We start from the raw sequence: 18828 nt of genomic DNA on the forward strand, positions 1-18828 counted from the left end.
ATGGTACACACATCAAGAGGAGAAGAAATGGCTATAAAAGTCTAGTGATAATCAGAAGTTGGAAAGTGCAAAGATGAATCTAGGGAAATTGGAAAAAATCAAAAATGACATCAAACTCAAAATCTGTATCTGAGGGGTTAATGAGCTGAAGTGGGTTGGTAATATACTATTTTGATTCATAAATTCATATGATTTCCTATGCAGGAAATGACACAAATATGAAGAATGACATTGCATTCAGTGTCATAAAGGACATTTCAAGCACTGTCTTAAAGAACAGTTCCATCTGTGATAGGATTACATCTATCTGACATCAAGGAAATCCAATCAATAGAACTATTATTCAAAATTATGTTCCAACCACAAAAGCTAGTGATGAAGAAATTAAAGCTTCTACCAACATCTTCAGTCTGAAATTGATCAACCTTGAAATCATGATACATTCATAATTATTGGAAATTTGAATACAAGTGTTGGAAACATAGAGGAAGAAACAATAATTGAAAAAATATGGATGGTTCTGGTGATAGAAATGCAGCTAGAGATCACATGATAGAATTTTGAAACAAACAATGACTTGTTCTTTGCAAATACCTTTTTCAACACACAAGTGGCACTTTGCATATGACCATCTCCAGATGGAATACAGAGAAATCAAATTGACTACAACTGTGGAAGAGATGATGGAGAAACTCAATATCAGCAGCTAACACCAGGCCAGGGGCTGATGGTGAAACAGACAATCATTTGCTCATATGTAAGTTCAGGTTGAAGCTGAAGGAAATTAAAACAACTCCACAAGGACCAAAATGTGATCTTGAGTCTGTCCTACCTGAATTTTGAGAACATCTTAAGAGTAGATTTGACACATTGAACACTAATGAAAAAAGACCTGATGATATGTGAGAAGACATCAAGGGCATCATTCATGTAGAATGCAAAAGGTCATTAAAAATACAGGAAAGAAATAAAAGGTCAAAGTGGATGTCCAGAGAGATTCGGAAACTTGCTCTTAATCATAGAGCAACTACGGCCAATGGAAAATTGATGAAGTCAAAGACCTGGGTATAAAATTTCAAAGGTCTGATGGAGAAGACAAAGTCGAACTTTATAATAAAATGTGCACAGCCCTAGAGGTAGAAAACCAGAATGGAAAAACACACTCAGCATATTTTGAATGGAAAGAACTGAGGATAAGATTCAAGCCTCAACTTGAACCAATGAGAGTCTAAGAGCAAAATATTAAATGATGCAGGATCATCAAAAAAGAAGATGGGGAGAATACACAGAGTCATTGTACCAAAATGAGCTAGTCAATAACCCACCACTATCAGGAGGTAGCATATGAGCAAGAACCCATGATATATAAGGTCGCACATGCCACTGAATACATTTGTTAAAAAGGTTCTAGACATTGATGCAATACCAGCTGAAATGTTTCAACAAGCTGATGAAGCACTGAAAGCACTCATCTGTGCCAGATAATTTGGAAGACAGCGATTTAGCCAACTGACTTGAAGAGATCCATTGTTAGGTTGATGTTGTGTCATCCAGTCTGTTCTGACCCATAGCAAACGACCTAATGCACAACAGAGGGAAGCGCTGCATAGTCTTGTGGCCTCCTTACAATTGTTTCTATACCTGAGCTCATTCTTGTAGCCACTGTGCTAATTCATCTCGATGAGGGCCTTCCCCTTTTTCACTGCCCATCCCATATTTGTACCCATTCCAAAGAAAAGTGACCCAACAGAATGTTCTATAAAACAACGTCATTGATATCATATGTACGTAAAATTTTTTTGATGATCATCTAACAATGGTTTAGCGGTGCATTGACAGGGAGAGTCCAGAGGTCCAGCGCGGATTCAGAGAAGAACATGGAAGAAGTGATATTATTGCTGATGACAGATGGATCTTGGCTGAAAGCAGAGACCACCAGAAAGATTTTTACTGGTACTTTATTGATTATGTAAAGGCATCCAACTGTGTGGTTGATAACCTCAAGAAGAACGGGAATTCCAGAACATTCATGGTGCTCATGCCTGGCTCAAGAGACCATTTTTGGGTCTGAACAAGGGCATAGAGCCACAGGATGGTTAAAAGTAAGGAAACGTTAGAGTCAGGACTGTATCCTCTCACCACAAGTATTCAGTTTGTATGCCGAGCAAATAATTAGAGAAACTAGATCATATGAAGAAGAATATAGTATCAGGATTGGAGGAAGGCTTATTAACAACTGCAATATGCAAATAACACAACATTGCTTGCTGAGAGTAAAGAGGTCTTGAAGCACTTGCTGATGGAGATCAAGTATGGCAGCCTTCAGTATGGATTATGAACCAATGTAAAGAAGATATGGAGAAAAGATTTTATCTGCAAGACAGATAAAAATAAGACTTTCTGCTCCGATAAGAATTTATATCCTCAGAAACCCCAGGAGAAATTCTACTCTACCATACAGGATCACTGTGATTTGTAATCTACTGATGGATAGTGAATTTGGTATAAGAAATATAAATTGAAATGTTTTGAAATCTGAAATGAGTCTGCCCCTTTATTAAACTCCTGTGTTAAAGTTTAAATGCTCCAGTCTTGTTAGAAGGTGGCATAATTTCTCCACCAGTTCACAGAAATTCTTAAATCTCAAATTGTTCTTTTCTTTTTGTAGTTATTTCAAGGATCACTTGCTGGCCTTTAGGAGTGTTTTCCAGTCCAGTCTGTTGGGGCACCACGCCCTGGCCCCAAAGTCCACCTTCAGTATTCCCTGGGGACCTTGCCACTCCATTCCCTTGCTGTTCCGCTGCACTCCCCTATTGCTTTGCCTCGGTGTGGTGGGATCAGGTCGGGTGCAATTCCCACACTGTGTCTCCGGTGCTGTCCCCCGCAGGGCTATGGGTCAGTGAGGGTCGTCATGTCTCATAGTGGGGCTGGCCATGTGGTTGAAGCTTGGAGTCAACCTCACCCCTGAAGCATTTAACATGAATCATCCATTGACATATATATTAAAATGCATTCAGAAATGTGTACTGCATAATTTGAAGAAGAAACATCTAGGTCTTCAAAATGTTTATGAAAATTTTCCCTTCACACCTTCCATATATATGTCTTATCCTATAATCTGTGGGTATTAATTCTTCTCTTCTTTTAACTACAATGATAAATCAATGTTAGTACAACTAAATAGCAGAAAATATAGCGGAACATCAAATCTAAGAAATTAGAACTGATGCAGTCTATTCAATGTGATCTTCTGAACGAGCACCCCAAATCATCCCAGAAAGAGGCCTAAAAACCAAGACACCAAGAAAAATAAATGGTGGGCTGTGTAATTCCTTTCTCCACTGAATCTAAATCATGGCTCCCATTATAAAGTCTGGTCTCTCTTTGGAGAACTAACTCCTAATTCAGAATTCCTGGGATAAATCCATAATGGTCCCAGAGAAGTCAGAGGCGCATGTCCTACACCACGAAGTAGGATAATGGTAGTATTCCTTTGTTGTTTGAGTTGGGCAGTCTGGTGGAAATATAAATGGAAGTAGCTTGACAGCCTCCACTTGGACCAGATGATTGACGTCATAGGTAAATGCTTTTCCCAAAGTAGCATGATATTCTGAATAGACAAAAATAACAAATGCCCATAGAAGTAGTTAAGAAATAATTCTGGTAGTTTGATAATTCACGACTTGGCAAAAGCAGTAGAAAAGTATAGTATCCTCATTCTGCTTTTTTTCTTGTTTCATATTCCATGATTATTATAAAAGCTTCACAACTCTAAATGCTATGTGCAAACTTGAATTAGGAATTCTCTGATCTGTAACACCTCTAGTAGGTTTTGCTGGGAGGGGAAGGCAATACATAAGAAGAATGAATCATGTTATTCATTCTTGTGACTATTCATGGATAATAGAAATAATAATATGGAGATTATTGCCAATTATGTATATTACTACATGAATTCAAAAATATTAAGCAATCAAGCAGTATATATATTTTAAAGAAAATTCTGATAAAATAATTATAATGATTGCATGTTTATCAAGTTGCTTTGAATATTGTCATTATTTCAGGATTTAGATAGTGATTGTATATTTTTATTGTTGTCTAGTTTGCTTTCAAGGAAAGCTATTTTCATCCAAGGGATGATTTTGATAAAATAGCTTTGATAAGTGATGGTGTAAATGAAATTCTTATATGTAATCATAAATCAAGTTGTTTAACTTTAATAATGGTTTTACCTTGATCCAGCTACTGAACTCTAAAAGTTACACACAATTCAGATAATAAATGCTATTAATTAAACTGATGCAGTATACTTGTTAGAAATTATGATGGAAGAAATCTCCGAAACCAAGTGAGAAGGGAAATAGCTGGTGGCCTTTAAATTACTCCTCTTGAAGCTAACAATACTGTAATGGCTAGATTTCTAATAAAGGCCATCAAGGAACCACCCCCATGTCTCCTTTTCCTATGTAGAAATAAATACTTCATGGCTTTCAGGTAGTTAGAAATTCAATCTGACTCTATACTGTCTTTGGGGCCCATTGGCAGTGCAATTGCAGAAGCTGTAGAAACCAAGGGTTATAATGAAAGTGAGGTATGAACTGTAACAATTTACTTTGAATTTAAATTACCTTCCATTTAGAAGATATGAGTAGAGAGACAAGAGACGGTTCTGTTTTCACATTTTGCTGATTGGTTGACTAAGCAAACATTTAGATTCATAGATTTTCAGGGAACAACCTGGTTTTATTTCCCCCATGATTCATCCCCCACTCCAGTTTTCTTGATATTTAATTCATATATCATAGAATTCAATCATTCCATCATATTAAAAAAGCTGTACAATCATCACTACAATCTATTTTAAAACATTTTCTTCTTTCTTGTTTCACTGTTATTAGCTCCTCGTTCCCCCCACTCCCACTCCCTGGCATACCCCCAAGAAATCCAGTTACTATCCCTGTTGATTTGCCTAGGCTTGATCTCATATACAGAAAAACGTACCCAAAACAAGCAACAACCAAACCTCAATTTCAAAGAAAGCAGATATATTAAAAACTAGAACAAATGTAAAATGAGATGAAATGGAGATGAAATGATATGGTGTTAAACTTTAAAATGAGTGGATTTGCAGTAATTCACTTTCCAATGCACTCTGCATTATGGCTAGGCCATTCTTATCCCGCATCTGTGGTCAGAGGGAATTCAGCAGACATTGGATGTGTACACAAGATCCAATGATATATCATTTTAATAGTGATCAAACGGAAGTCTCCTTCAAGTAAATGGTTGGGGTTCGTAGCGTGGCACCATGCTATGAGGAGGACCCCGGAGGGGCAGTTGACTTAGCAAATGATTGATCTGATACAGGTGGCAGCAAACTAAAGCATGCTGCCCATTTTTATAAACCAAGGTTTGTTACTATAGAGTCTTGCGCATATATTTATGAATTGTATATGACTGCTTTGGGATTATAACAGCGGACTGGCTGTCGTTAATGAGATTGATGATTCACCAAGCTTAAAATGTTTATCTGATCATTTAAAGGGAAAAATGTTGCAATCCTCTTGTCTCATTAGGTGCAATGAAGCAGGTTCCACTGATAGCAATCTTCTGGACAACAGAATGCAATGTGGCCCAAGCCGGTGCCATGGTCACCATTTTTGTTACGCTTGAGGGCATTGTTGCCGCTGCTGCCTCAATACATCTCCTCAAGGGTCTCTCTCGTTTTCATGCTAATTGACCAAGTATAATGGCCTTTCCCAGGAACTGGTCTTTCCTTAGAATACGTCTGAACTATGTGAGATGAAGCCTTGTCATCCTTGCTTCTAAGAAGCATTCTGCTTTCAATTCTTCCAAGACAGACTTGCTTGTTCTCTGCCAGTCATGGTACTTTCGATGTTCCTCATCAGCATCATAGTTCAAGTGCATAGATCTTTCTTCAAAGTCCAATATTCACATGAAAATTGAAAATACCCTGACTCGGTTTAGGCAAACCTTCGTCTTCAAAGTGACATCCTTACATTTTTAGCACTAAATTTTTAGCATTACATTTTAGCACAGAGTCCTTGGATAGTAGATTTGTCCTCTAAAATACATCTTTTGCCTTCTTGACAGCTCCTTCCAGGAGCATTGATTGTAAATCCACGCAAAGTAAAATCCTTGACAATTTGAATATTTTCTCCCTATATCAAGATGGTATCTATGGGTCCAGATGTGAGGATTTTGCTTTTCTTTACATTGAGTTGTTAACCACACTGCAGGCCGTCCTTTATTTTCATCAGCAAGTACTTCAGGTCCTCCTCACTTTCAGCAAGCTCATTCCTGTCATCTGTATATTCTCAAACAAAACCGAACGCACTGCCATCAAATTTATTTCAACTCAGAATAGGAGAGAGTGGAACTTCCCTGCTGGGTTTCCAGGAAAGAAACACTTTATCTCTCTCCTGTGGAATCACTGGTGACGATGAATGATTGACCTTGCAATTAGCAACCCGATGAGGAACCCACTATTTCATCAGGGCTGTTAGTATGCCTTCTCTGATACCCGATTCTGATTTACACAGTTCAGTTTATTGACTTACATGCTCAACCTACAGACCGAATAAATACGATGAAAGAACACAATCTTACACACCACTTTCCTGATTTTAAACTATGCAATATTCCCTCGTTCTGTTAAAAGGACTACCTCTTCATATGTGCATGGGTCCCTCTTGAGAACAATGATGTGTTATAGAAAGCCCATTCTTCTCAGTGTTAGTCTGTTGTGATCCACACAACCTTATGTCGATGCATAGGCAATAAAATACAAGTAAACATTTTTCTGGTATTCTCTGCTTTCAGCCAAGATCCAACAAAGATATCTCTTATTCCACATCCTTTGCAGAATCTGTCCCTAATTTCTGTCAGCTGCCTATCAATGCATGGCTACATCTCTTGGTAAATTATGGTCAGCAACATTTTACTCATATATTATATTAATGCCAGTACTTGATAATTTCTGTATTTTGTTGGAATGGGTGCAAAATTGGATCTCTTCCAGTTAGCTATCTTCCAAAATCCTCGAATCCTTCCTCAGTTTCTTGAAATATTCCCATTGGATTACATGTAGAGATGTACATGTATTAAAGCAATAGCAGTTGAGTGTTTGGTGTAGTTTTATTTAACATTGTCTTTATTCATTTCAGTTCAGGGCTTGACATTTTATGGAATGAATTATCAATTGCTGAGAAGACAGTGATAGGAAATGTAAAAAATGAACAAGGAAATGGGATTTAGCATATTGTAATGAAAAAGATCGACTGGTTAAGATTTTCTCAAAATCAACTATATTGATTGGGAGCGTTTTTCTCATTTGTGAGTTGAGTGAGGTCGCAGAGGCACACCTACCCTTTGGGCAATGTAAACATTGCTTGTCTTAGACTGGGCTCCTTAGTGGAGTAAGCCAGGGTTGTCTCACTCTCCCTTTCCATATCTCCTTGCTGTTTTTTGTGTTACCCCAAACATATTTTTCAAGGAAACTATCCCAAGAAAGTCCTAAACCTGAGAGCTAAATCTCTTTTCTGAAATCCAGCAGGTATTCACTAATTAAGTATCTGATGAAAATGATCATAACTGGCAATTGATGACTGAAACTCTGCTCAGCATTACACTATTGATTTCCTTAGAAATGGAGGAGAAAGGACAAGAAGAAAAGAATGGGAGAGAACACATCATTGAAAATGTACTTATTTATTGAAATAGGAACTAAGTTTCTCCTACAAACCATATCCTTTTACTACTTTAGTACTAGTTTAGTCATATTTATAAAATGTGTGTTGTTAAAGCATGGAATTAAACATCCAGTTCCTTCTATTTAAAAGGTAATGTGTGTTGTTTAGTTTTTATGCTTGTAATTAAGCTTATGTTCTCCTTTATAAACATCCACTTTTCTGGTAATGCATGTACTGCATTAGGATAAAATGAGAGTTCATTTATGCAGGCTGCAGTGTGCAGTTAAGTCAAGTGCTTGGTTAAGCAGAAGGGCAGCCCCAAGCCATCAGCCTCTGGAGGAGATAGATCGACACAGTGACTGCAGGAAGGAACTCCACCATCCGAGGCATTGTGGAGAGGACACAGGATCGCGCTGCGTTCCCTTCGCTTGTATTAATCATCTTCACGATTTGAGAATCGACCGGATGGCACCTAACAGCGAGCAGCAGATTTCCTCAATGCAGCGTGCCCTTTGAGCGCCATCTTCCCCCATGTATCATGACATCCTATGGTCCAGATGTGCGCACTTGACTTTCTTTACACTGAGTTGTAATCCATAGGGACGGCTGTAATCTTTGCTTTCCTTCAACTTCTTCAAGTTCTATGCATTTTCAGGAAGCAAGATTGTCTTATTTGCATATTAAGAGTTGATAAGAATCCTTCCTTTAATTCTAATGTTGCTTTCTGCTTCATCGAGTCCAGCTGCTTGGATTGCTCACCCAACGTACAGACTGAATACACATAGTGTGAAGAGGCCTGAAGCCCACTTCTCCTGATTTTAAACCACTCAATGCTTCCAGTATTCCTAGAAGAGAGCTTCTTCTTTTTCCTTTGTAGAAACTGGTGGGTTTGAACCATCAACCTTTCCCTTAGCAGCTCAATGCTGACAAAGCAGCTCCACTAGGACTCCTTTGATAAGTCCATAGTTTCTTATATGTTGTGCACAATGAACTCTTATCAATGGATGATTTGTTCTGATCTTGTTATAATTCCTTCTGAGTCTAAACTGTTGAGAAAAGTTAAAGTTGTGGTTTTAGAAAACTATTGTGCCCATTGTACATTCAAATGTATGGTTACCTGTAGTCCAAGATTGTCGTGTCTTCCCTCAAAGGTCGTATTTGCCATTATAAAATGATTGTATTCTCTGTTCAATACCTTGTGGATGTTTTTAGGTGCTGTAACTATTTCTAAATTCTCACCTCTGTATGCATACACGTTAGAACGGGTCCATTATACCTTCTCTATGGAGTTCTGGTGGCAACAAAGTACTGGGATGATTCCGAAAAAGCCAGTGATTCAAACCCACTGCTGTCCCACTGCGAGATCGTGATGGCAATCTACGTCCCTCGAGATGTATAGTCTCAGAAACCCTATTGAACAATTTTATTCTCTTCTTTAGGGTGGTGATGAATTAGAATTGACCCAAAGGCTTGGCTTTATTTTTGCTATTGTCCCTATTCTTTGTTTTCTATGGCATATGGGAAAGTAGAAGTGGTTCAGATAATCTACTTCATTGATACCATGAAACATTTTGTAGATAAAACAATGTAGAAGTTGTTTTCAAAGTACAATGCACGGGCTAAACACAGCTCTCCAATTGCTTTTCTAAGTAACATTTTATTGGAACTTAGCTATGCTCCTTTATTTACATATTATCTAGGGCAGACTTGAGAGTTGAGAGAGAGGCAACATTGACAAGCAAAGTCTGAAATATTTATTCTCCAACGCTTTACAGGGAAAACTGTGCGGACTTCTGGACTACGGTGCTGTCGTGTGTCATCAAGGCAACTCTGACTCTAAGTCGCCGCGTTTGTAATAGATAAAATTTTGCCAGTCCTGGGCCATCTTCACTATACTGGGCCTATTTAACCCATTGTTGCAGTCATTGTGTCTCTGTGTCGTGTTGAGGGTCTGCCTCTTTTCCACTGACCCTTCTGATAACCTGCCCAATGAACATGAAATGCAGTCCGCCATGCTTCTGAGGAGCATTCTGGCAGGAACTGGGTCAAGATAAATTAGCTCATTTTTCAAGAAGTCCGTGGTGTATTCAATATGCTTCACCAACACCACACGTAGAATATGCCAATTCTTCTTCAACTTATCTTTTTAATGTTCAACTTTCACTTGCATAAAAGGCAATTGACAATAACATGGCTTGGATCAGGTGCACCTTAGTCTTCAAAGTGACGTCTTTGCTTTTTAACACTTTAAATACCAATTGCCCAAATGCAATATGTTCATTGATGGTTTTGACTGTAGCTTCCATGGGTGTTGATTGTGAATCCAGGTATAACAAAACACTGGACAACATTAGCTTTTTAAAATAATCATGACATCATTTATACATCCTATTCTAAGGATGTTTATTTTACTGATGTTTAGGTGTAATCCCCACTGAAGGTTGTAGTCCTTTCTCTTCATCAGTCAGTGCATCCAGCTGTCTTCACTTTTGGCCAGTCACTAAAGCAGCGATGTGTGTATATGACATGTTCAATATTTACAAGCTCTATTAAGGCTTCTTCAAAGATGACTTCAACATACAGGAAGAATGGTAGGTTCCTAAGACTTCTCTAACTCACTCTTATTTTCACTGAAAAAAAAAAACCACATCTTTTCATGGTTGCCAGGATGTCTGAAAACCCTCCTAACCATCTTTGTCAGATTTTCTTGCTGCCTCTGATAATGACTAATCCTTGAAAAGTATTCAGTGGTTTTCTTTAATTGATTTAAGGGGTGATACTGATTCTATTTTCTTTTCTTTGTTTCTTAATTGTGTTTTCTATTTTGGGGGTTGGAGAGAGACATAGACCACAAAATTCGCCTAGCAATATCCTTCAGTAAGCATCAGCACTTAGAATTAACAAGCAAAAAAAAAAATTAGGGGGCCTGGCTTTTCATTAGGAAAGGCTAGATTATTCATGCATCATAATGTGAATGGAGCATTGGGAGGATGATGTCTAGTCTCACAATAGGTCGAGCTCCGGTTGAGGGCACTGATTTAAAAATCAGAAGAATCTTTTTGTTCGGTGGCCATCTGAACCATTGCATTCAGCCATCTGAATGTTGATGAACTGTGCATTTTGCTGTGGAAATTCTTATCACTAAGGCCCCACTCTGACTTGTGTCCTGCTTGTTGCTTTGATTTATGATTTCCTTCTTGTTTGGCCAGCCTTTTTTTAGTCTGCAAAATGGAAAGCAAACGTTTAAAGCAATGTCATATGCAGAAGGTGATTTTAGGAGCTGCACATGGGAGCTGTAATCTTTTCTTCCAGATTAGCCCCAGTCTCAGGCTGCTGCACCACACTGGGGTTTCTCAGACACATTAAGGATTCTGGACAGGTTTCTCCCCAGACACCCTTATGCTCATTGCCATTCTAATAGCTGTGTTTTATTTCTCAGTGGAATCTTCTCACATTTCATTTAGGGGAAATGGTTTGTTTTCAGACACTAGCTTCCCAAAAGCCATGATCACATGGGTTAACAGACATTAATTTCCCAATGTGTCCAAATCTGCAGTGTGGGGAGAAGAGCAAACCTCGGTTGCTTTTCCTAGCTGTGTCCCTGGCATTTTCCTCAAGGTTTTATTGTGCTTATAAAGATTAAGGGGAAGGGAGTTGGGGTAATAAGGAAAGGGGGATGCAAGGACATTGGTGGCATGGTAGGCTATTTTTCTTTTTCTTTTTTAGCTGAACCATGAGAGAGAGATAAAGAAAGCAAACTCAAAATTCACCAGAGCTTTGGGCCTCTGGGATAAGTATTTAGGCGGCGTGTTCTCCTAGATTTCAGCATACCTGTGTATGTGCCGACTGCGATGCATAAGACACAGATGTTTATAACCATGAAATATTTTCTTTAAAAATATGTTTATTGTAACTCAAATATATCAAACAGCCATGTGGGTTTTCTGCCCTTCTTGGCCAGAACAAGAACCTGCTTGGCAGGAGGAGTGTGGAAAGAAAGATTCACTTTAGAAGATCTGGGTCAGAAAGCATTTATCCTAATTGGTGGAACTGATTATTGGGAAATTTTGGAGGGATCATCCACTATTTTAAGATAGTGGTACTTTTCTTGATTAAAAGTTTACAGTCATGTAATTTTTTTTAGTTTTTCAAATGAAAAACATCTGCTGCAATTCAAAAAAATTTACTTAAATTAATCACAGTATTGACAAGATGAATGCACATTTGTGGGAAGAGTCCGATGGCATAAATAGTAATTTACCTTGAGTTAGGCAGCCCCAACCCAAATGAGACAGTAGGGAAGAGCTCTTTCTCATGTCTTCTTTTATCCCGTGAGCATGTCAGAAAATAAAAGCCAGATTCTGGTTTCCTTCAGTACTCCACCAGCCCACTCAGGTTATTTTTGCTTTTATTTTGATACTCAGAGATTCTAAGAATAGAAAGAAAGCATGTGATTATAATTAGCGACAGTCACCAACTGCGTGATCAGCTATTCAAACCCACCAGCCACTCATCCAGCGCAGAATCACAAAACGGGCGCTGGGAGTCCGTGGGTTGCCTTAGGGTTTCTATCACTCAGCTCCTTGCCTTCGTAGTGATGCAGACTCATAGCCGCCTTTGGGACAGGGTAGAACTGTCCCTGTCTAACTCGTTGTGGGAAACAGAAAGCCCTGCTTTGCTTTCCTGGAGCAGCTGGCGGTTTTGAACTGACCTTGCAGTTGTCAGTTCAACTTGTAACCACTGCCCCCCCAAGTTATTTTGCAAAATAATTTGATTATAGTTTGTCATTATAAGTCATTAATTAGTATGTTAAATTGAACAATTATTTCTACTCTCTGTCACTGGCCTCTGGATGGTGAAAATATTGTGCACTTGTCTACAAATTAGATGAAGCATTATCAACAACCTGTGATGTGCAGGTGACACAATCTTGCTGGCTGGAAGTGAAGAGGACTTGAAACGCTTGCTGAGGAAGGTCAAGGATCGCAGTCCTCAGTGCGGATTACAACTCAATTTAAAGAAAACCAAAATCCTAACAATCGGGCCAGTAGGTAATATTATGATACATGAAGAAAAGACCGGAGTTGTCAAAGATTTTCAATGTCACAACCCACGATGGAAACCGCAGTCAAGAGATCAAACAACTTACTGGACGGAGTAATTATGCGATGCAAGACATCTCGAGTGTTGCGAAGCTAGGACACTGCTTTCAGGACTAAGATGCGCTTGACCCACGCTGTGTTTTCAATTGCCTCAGAGTCATGTGAAAAGCGGACATTGAATAAGAAAGACCAAGGAAGAATCAATGCATTTGAGTTACAGTGCTGGAGAATTATTGAAAATATTATGGACTGTCAAAAGAACAAACAATTCTGTTTGGGAAGAAGTAAAGTCAGAATGCTCCTTACAGTCAAGGATGGTGAGATTTGGTGTCACTTACTTTGGACGTGTTGTGAGGAGAGACCAGTTCCCGGAGAAAGACCCCATACTTGGTAAAGTAGACTCTCTCACGGCCATGGGCTCACTGCTAACTCGTAGTGGCCTCTGTGGCTTTCTGAGGCTGTCACTATTGATGGGAGTAGAATGCCAGAGCTTCTGGTGATTTTAAATTACCAACCACGCACATTGTAGTCCAACACATAACCACGCACCATCAGGACTCTTGGTAGAGGGCCGGTGAAAAAGAGGACGGAACCTCAAAAAGATGGTTTGGTATAGTGCCTGCAACAATGGGATCCAACATAAGAACAATTGTGAAAATGGCACGAGACAGGGCAGCGTTTCCCTCTCTTGTACATAGGGTCACTACGAGTCGAGGCAGACTCTATGATACCTGACAATAACAACTAACAAATCGTGGTGGGTGCCCCGCTGCACGGGTGAAGTTAAGTCGTGGCAGTCTGCTCCTGTCCGGGCTATAGTCATGCCAGCACTCTGCAGTGGCTCTGCTCGGTCATACATGTACTATAAGAGACTCCATGGCCACGAAAACATATGCCTGAAGGCTTGTGTTATAGAGGTAGGAATTTGAATAAAATTCCACCTTCTTTATCTTTCATAAGCTCAGAACCCTCTTCCTATGGCACCAGAAAACCAAATTCACTACTATTAAGTCAACTTGAAATCATATGTTCCCTAGACAGCAGAGTAAAGCTTCCTCTTTGGATTTCTGAAGCTGAACGTCTTTACAGGAGCAGAAAGTCTCATCTTTGTCCTGAGAAATGACTGGTGGGTTTGAACTCCGAACCTTAAGGTTAGCAGCCCAAGGCTCCTATTTGGTCTCTATGATGATAATCAATTGATCAGGACAGCAAAACAGCCGTCAAAGTAATCATAATTTCTCATCGTGCAATAATTCTTGGACTTAGGCAGTGATTATTCTGCAATCAACTAAGCGTCGCACGTTGTGCTGTCACAGACCTCGGGTGAAGGGAAACGGACTAGCACAGTGTGGGAATACTGCGTTATGGGAATATTGAGTAAACCGTGGGAACAAGCATGAGCCATACGTCAGGGCACATTAGAAGGAGCTCTGCTGGCACAGTGGTTGCTCTTGGGCTGCCATCCTCACGGTTGGCAATCCGAAACCACAAGCATCCCCAAGGGAGATCGACGGGGATTTCTGCTCCTGCCAGCAGTGCCAGCTGCAGGAGCTCCCGTGGGCAGTCTACCCTGTCAGGTAGCGTCTATGAGTCAGTGCTGACTCGAGAGCACCGGGTGAGTGCCAAGGACTGCGTAACGCAGGACAAAGGACAACGGCCGCATACAGCAAATGGCGCCCACCGCCCAAGTTTCCTCCAAACGACTGAGAACTTAGGAACAGAGCTAATGAAGTCAGGGACAAAACTGTGAACTTAGGAACGAAACTACTGAACTTAGGAATGAAACTACTGTGAATTTAGGAACGAAACTACTGAATTTAGGAACGAAACTACTGAATTTAGGAATGAAACTACTGTGAACTTAGGAACGAAACTACTGTGAATTTAGGAACAAGACTACTGAATTTAGGAACAAAGTTCCAGGTATAAGATCGGACTTGCTGGATAGCTTTGGATTTGCATTATCAACATGATTGTGAATTTGAATTTTTGTTGTTTGTCAGCGGTCATAACGATATCTGCTTGGCTAGGTATCAGGGAGAACCAAGAGAGCTTCAACTTATGAAACTCTTCATAAACTGATAGGCTTATTGAAATCATAAGACAAAAAGTATTCTAACCCAAGACCAAAGAGTCTATTTCAACTGATAGTGACTCCATAGGACGGAATAGAGTGATCCCACAGACTTCTGAGCTGCCATCTTTACAGAAGCTGACTGTTGCATCTTTCTCCTGTAGACCGGCTGGGGGCTTCCAACCACCCATGTTTCCCTTACCAGCTGAGCATGTACTCATTGAACGACCAGGGCCCACATTGAACGACCAGGGCCCACGTTGAACGACCAAGGCCCACATTGAATGACCAGAGCCCTCATTGAATGACCAGGGCCCTTGTTGAATGACCAGGGCCCTCACTGAACGACCAGGCCCACTTTGAACTACATGGGTTCCACATTAATAGGAATTGACAACCAATTGGAGAGCCTAATGTAAATATGACCATGCCTTTTCTCTTTCACACATTTTTTCACAAGGTACCTGCATTCCTTTTTAATCTTCTTCCTGTCCCCCTTCTTGTCTCTAATGCTTGGTTAATTGCCTTAATTAGTGGAATCTACTCCCCTTGCCCTTTCTTTTCAACTTATCATTATGATTGTCAATCAAAATTCCACATTGACTCTGACTCAGAGATATAATCACAGGGTTAGTAGTGTAAGTAAGACCATAATTTCATATAGGTTTTGATGTGGCCAAGAGTCAGTTTCATTAACCATTAAAGATTCTGAGATCTTGGGGGTTACCCTTAGAGTCTTCAAAATAATTTCTTCCTAATACTCTCAAATTTAGGAATAATTAAAACTGCATTTCTATGTGCATTCGATTTTGAAAGTAAACCGAAAGTCCTATGTATTGCCTGTTGGTAACTTCCTTCTTGGCATTTTAACTTATTAGTTTTGAAAAATGATATTTTTCTATTTTTTTAAAATCATTTTATTAGGGGTTCATACAACACTTATCACAATCCATACATACATCAATTGTGTAAAGCACATTTGCACTTTCATTGCCTTCATCATTCTCACATTTGCTCTCCACTTGAGCCCCTGATATCAGCTCCTCACTTTCCCCCTCTCTCCGCACTCCCCCATCCCTCATGAACCACTGATAATTTATAAATTATTATTTTGTCATATCTTACACTGTCCGACGTCTCACTTAACCCACTTTTCTGTTGTCCATCCCCCAGGGAGGAGGTTATATGTAGATCCTTGTAATTGGTTCCCCCTTTCCATCCCGCCCTCCCTCCTCCCTCCTGGTATCATTTTTATTGTAAAAATATAATATTTTCTAATACTTTGGAATAGTTATCACTTTTCAAAATATTTCACTTATGATGAATATATTTTAGTAACTTAGGCTGTCATTCCTGTGTCTCTCCAGCATTTTGCTTGATTTAACTTCTGCCATAAGGAGCCCGGGTGGCACAGTCCTTCCAGGGGCGGCTCCTTGCTGCAAGGCCAGCAGTTCAAAACTCCCGTCAAAAGTTACAGGCCCAGAAACTCATGGGGAAGGCTGCCCTGTCCTATAGGGTCTCGATGAGCTGGCATCAGTTCAATAGCAGTGAGTTTTAACTTTGGTTAGAGCATTCAGCACAACTAATATTTAATATTTTTAAAATCCTCTCTCTCCTATACTTCAAATTTTTACCTAGGATAGAAATGGAGCTCTTACCCATCATTATATCATTGTATTAGTTTTATTAAAAATTAATACATCATTTTATCGGGAGCCCGTATAACTCTTACATAAATTATATCAAACTCATTTGTACATATGTTGCCATCATCATTTTCTAAACATTTACTTTCTATTTGAACCCTTGGTATTGGCTTCTCATTTTTCCCTCTAACCCCCACCCTCATGGACCCCTGATAAATTATAAATTATTATTATGTTCATATTTTACACTGCCCACTGTCTCCATCTATGTTTGTGTTGTTTGACCCCTTGGGGGTGGATTATAAGTCAATCATTGTAGATGGTTCCCTGCTCTCCAACTTCCCCCCCTCTTTGCCCTCCCCTCATGGTATTGCTACTCCCATTACTGTTCCTGAGGATTTTATCTGTTCTCAATTCTATGTGTCGAGAGCTCTTATCTGTATCAGGGTACAGGTTCTGGTCTACCCAGATGTGTAAGGTAGAACTGTGGTCATGATAATGGCAGGGGGTAGGGGAACAGAGAGAAGGAAGCATTATATAACTAGAGGAATGTTGTCTGCTCAATTGTGCTATGCTGCACCTGGCTAACTCATCCCTTCCTTGTCACCGTTCTGTGTAGGAATGTCCAGTTGTCTACAGATGGACTTTGGGTCTACTCTTCGACCCTCATCATTTGCATCAATATATTTGTTTTGGGTCTTCTGATGCCTGATACCTGATCCTGTTGACACTTTATGATCACACAGGCTGGTATGCTTCTTCCATCTGGGCTTGTTGCTCCTCTGCTAAAAGGCCACTTGTTTAACTTCAAATGTTTGAGACCCCAGATGCTGTATCTTTTAATGGCCGAGTGCCATCATCTTTTTTACCACATTTGCTTATGCACCCATTTTTACTTCAGCAATTGGGTCAGGAAGTGTTCTTGCACTGAGGGAGTACTTGAGTAGAGACCCAATACCTGTCTACGATATTAATACTTAACATTTAAATATATTCTATTGACTGACAATATCATTCAATAATGAGGAAACTAAATTATTTTAATAGGAAAAAGTTTATCTGAAACTAACTCATCAAAAATGGTATTAAAAGTATTTTTTAAAATACCTTTCTATTCTATATGGATTTTTTGCATATGTTGCTACTCTAGTATTTAAATCACACTTGATTTACCTCTAGATCTTAAAATTTGGTTGTTGATGTTTAGCAGAACAGCTAGGGATTTACAGTGCAATGTTCACAAAATCCAAACTAGTGTACTTTGTCAGGAATTAATGGGCAAACTCTGCTGTACAAACTCTGCTGTGAGATTATGTTAAAATGAAACCAACCAAAGGAGCATATTGAACATTTTAGTAAATAATATAAAATTTGATTGGATAAATTAAAAATCACAATGTTACAGCATGGTGATAAATAGTATATCTCTCAACACCTACTTATCTTCCTAAATTACATTCCTGGAAATTATCTTTTAAAAATTAATTAAGGCTTGAATGGACATACTTATCTGTTTAGCTGTTCAGCAGAGTATTTCTTATAATGGAAAAAAAGAAAATCAAGATAAATTATCCCCTGTCTACTCAACTTAACTAACTCACTGTCATCGAGTTCTTGTCAAGTCATAGTGACCCTCTAGGACAGTGTGTAACTGCCTCTATGGGTTTCTGAGGCTGTAAACATTTACAGTAGTCAAATGTCTCATATTTCTCCTGCAGAGTGGCTGGTGGATTTGAACTTCTAGCCTGTGGTTAGCAGCCCAAGGTGTTACCTACTACATCAACATGGCTTCCTAAATGATCGTCTATACAGAGATTAAAAAGATTATTGTAAGGTCTCTGAAGGAAATTGTTCTTTTACTTGAAACTATAATGTGGAAGAATTATTAATGACAAAGAAATTTCCATGTATGATTTAATATACACAAAACAGTCTGTAAGATATGATCTGATGTTTGCAGGCTACTTCATTGTAAGTGTTTCCTCTTTAGGTTATGTGTACTTTCATATTTTTCTAATTAAAAATATACTTTTATTAAAAATAACTGAAAAAAGGAAGGACATTTTCCCCAAAGGCAAAAGGGGTATTTTGAATGGCCTCATATGCACATGAAAATTGCACATTGAATAAGGAAGACCAATGGAGAATTAAGGGATTTTGAATCCTGGTGCTCGCCAAGAGTGTTGAAAATACCGCAGACTGCCAAAAGAACGAACAAGCCTATGTTGGAAGAAGTATAGCTAAAACACTCCTCACTGGTAAGGATGCTGAGACTTTATCTCACCTCCTGT

Source organism: Tenrec ecaudatus, chromosome 3 (assembly GCF_050624435.1).
Source record: "Tenrec ecaudatus isolate mTenEca1 chromosome 3, mTenEca1.hap1, whole genome shotgun sequence".
Taxonomy (NCBI): Eukaryota; Metazoa; Chordata; class Mammalia; order Afrosoricida; family Tenrecidae; genus Tenrec; species Tenrec ecaudatus.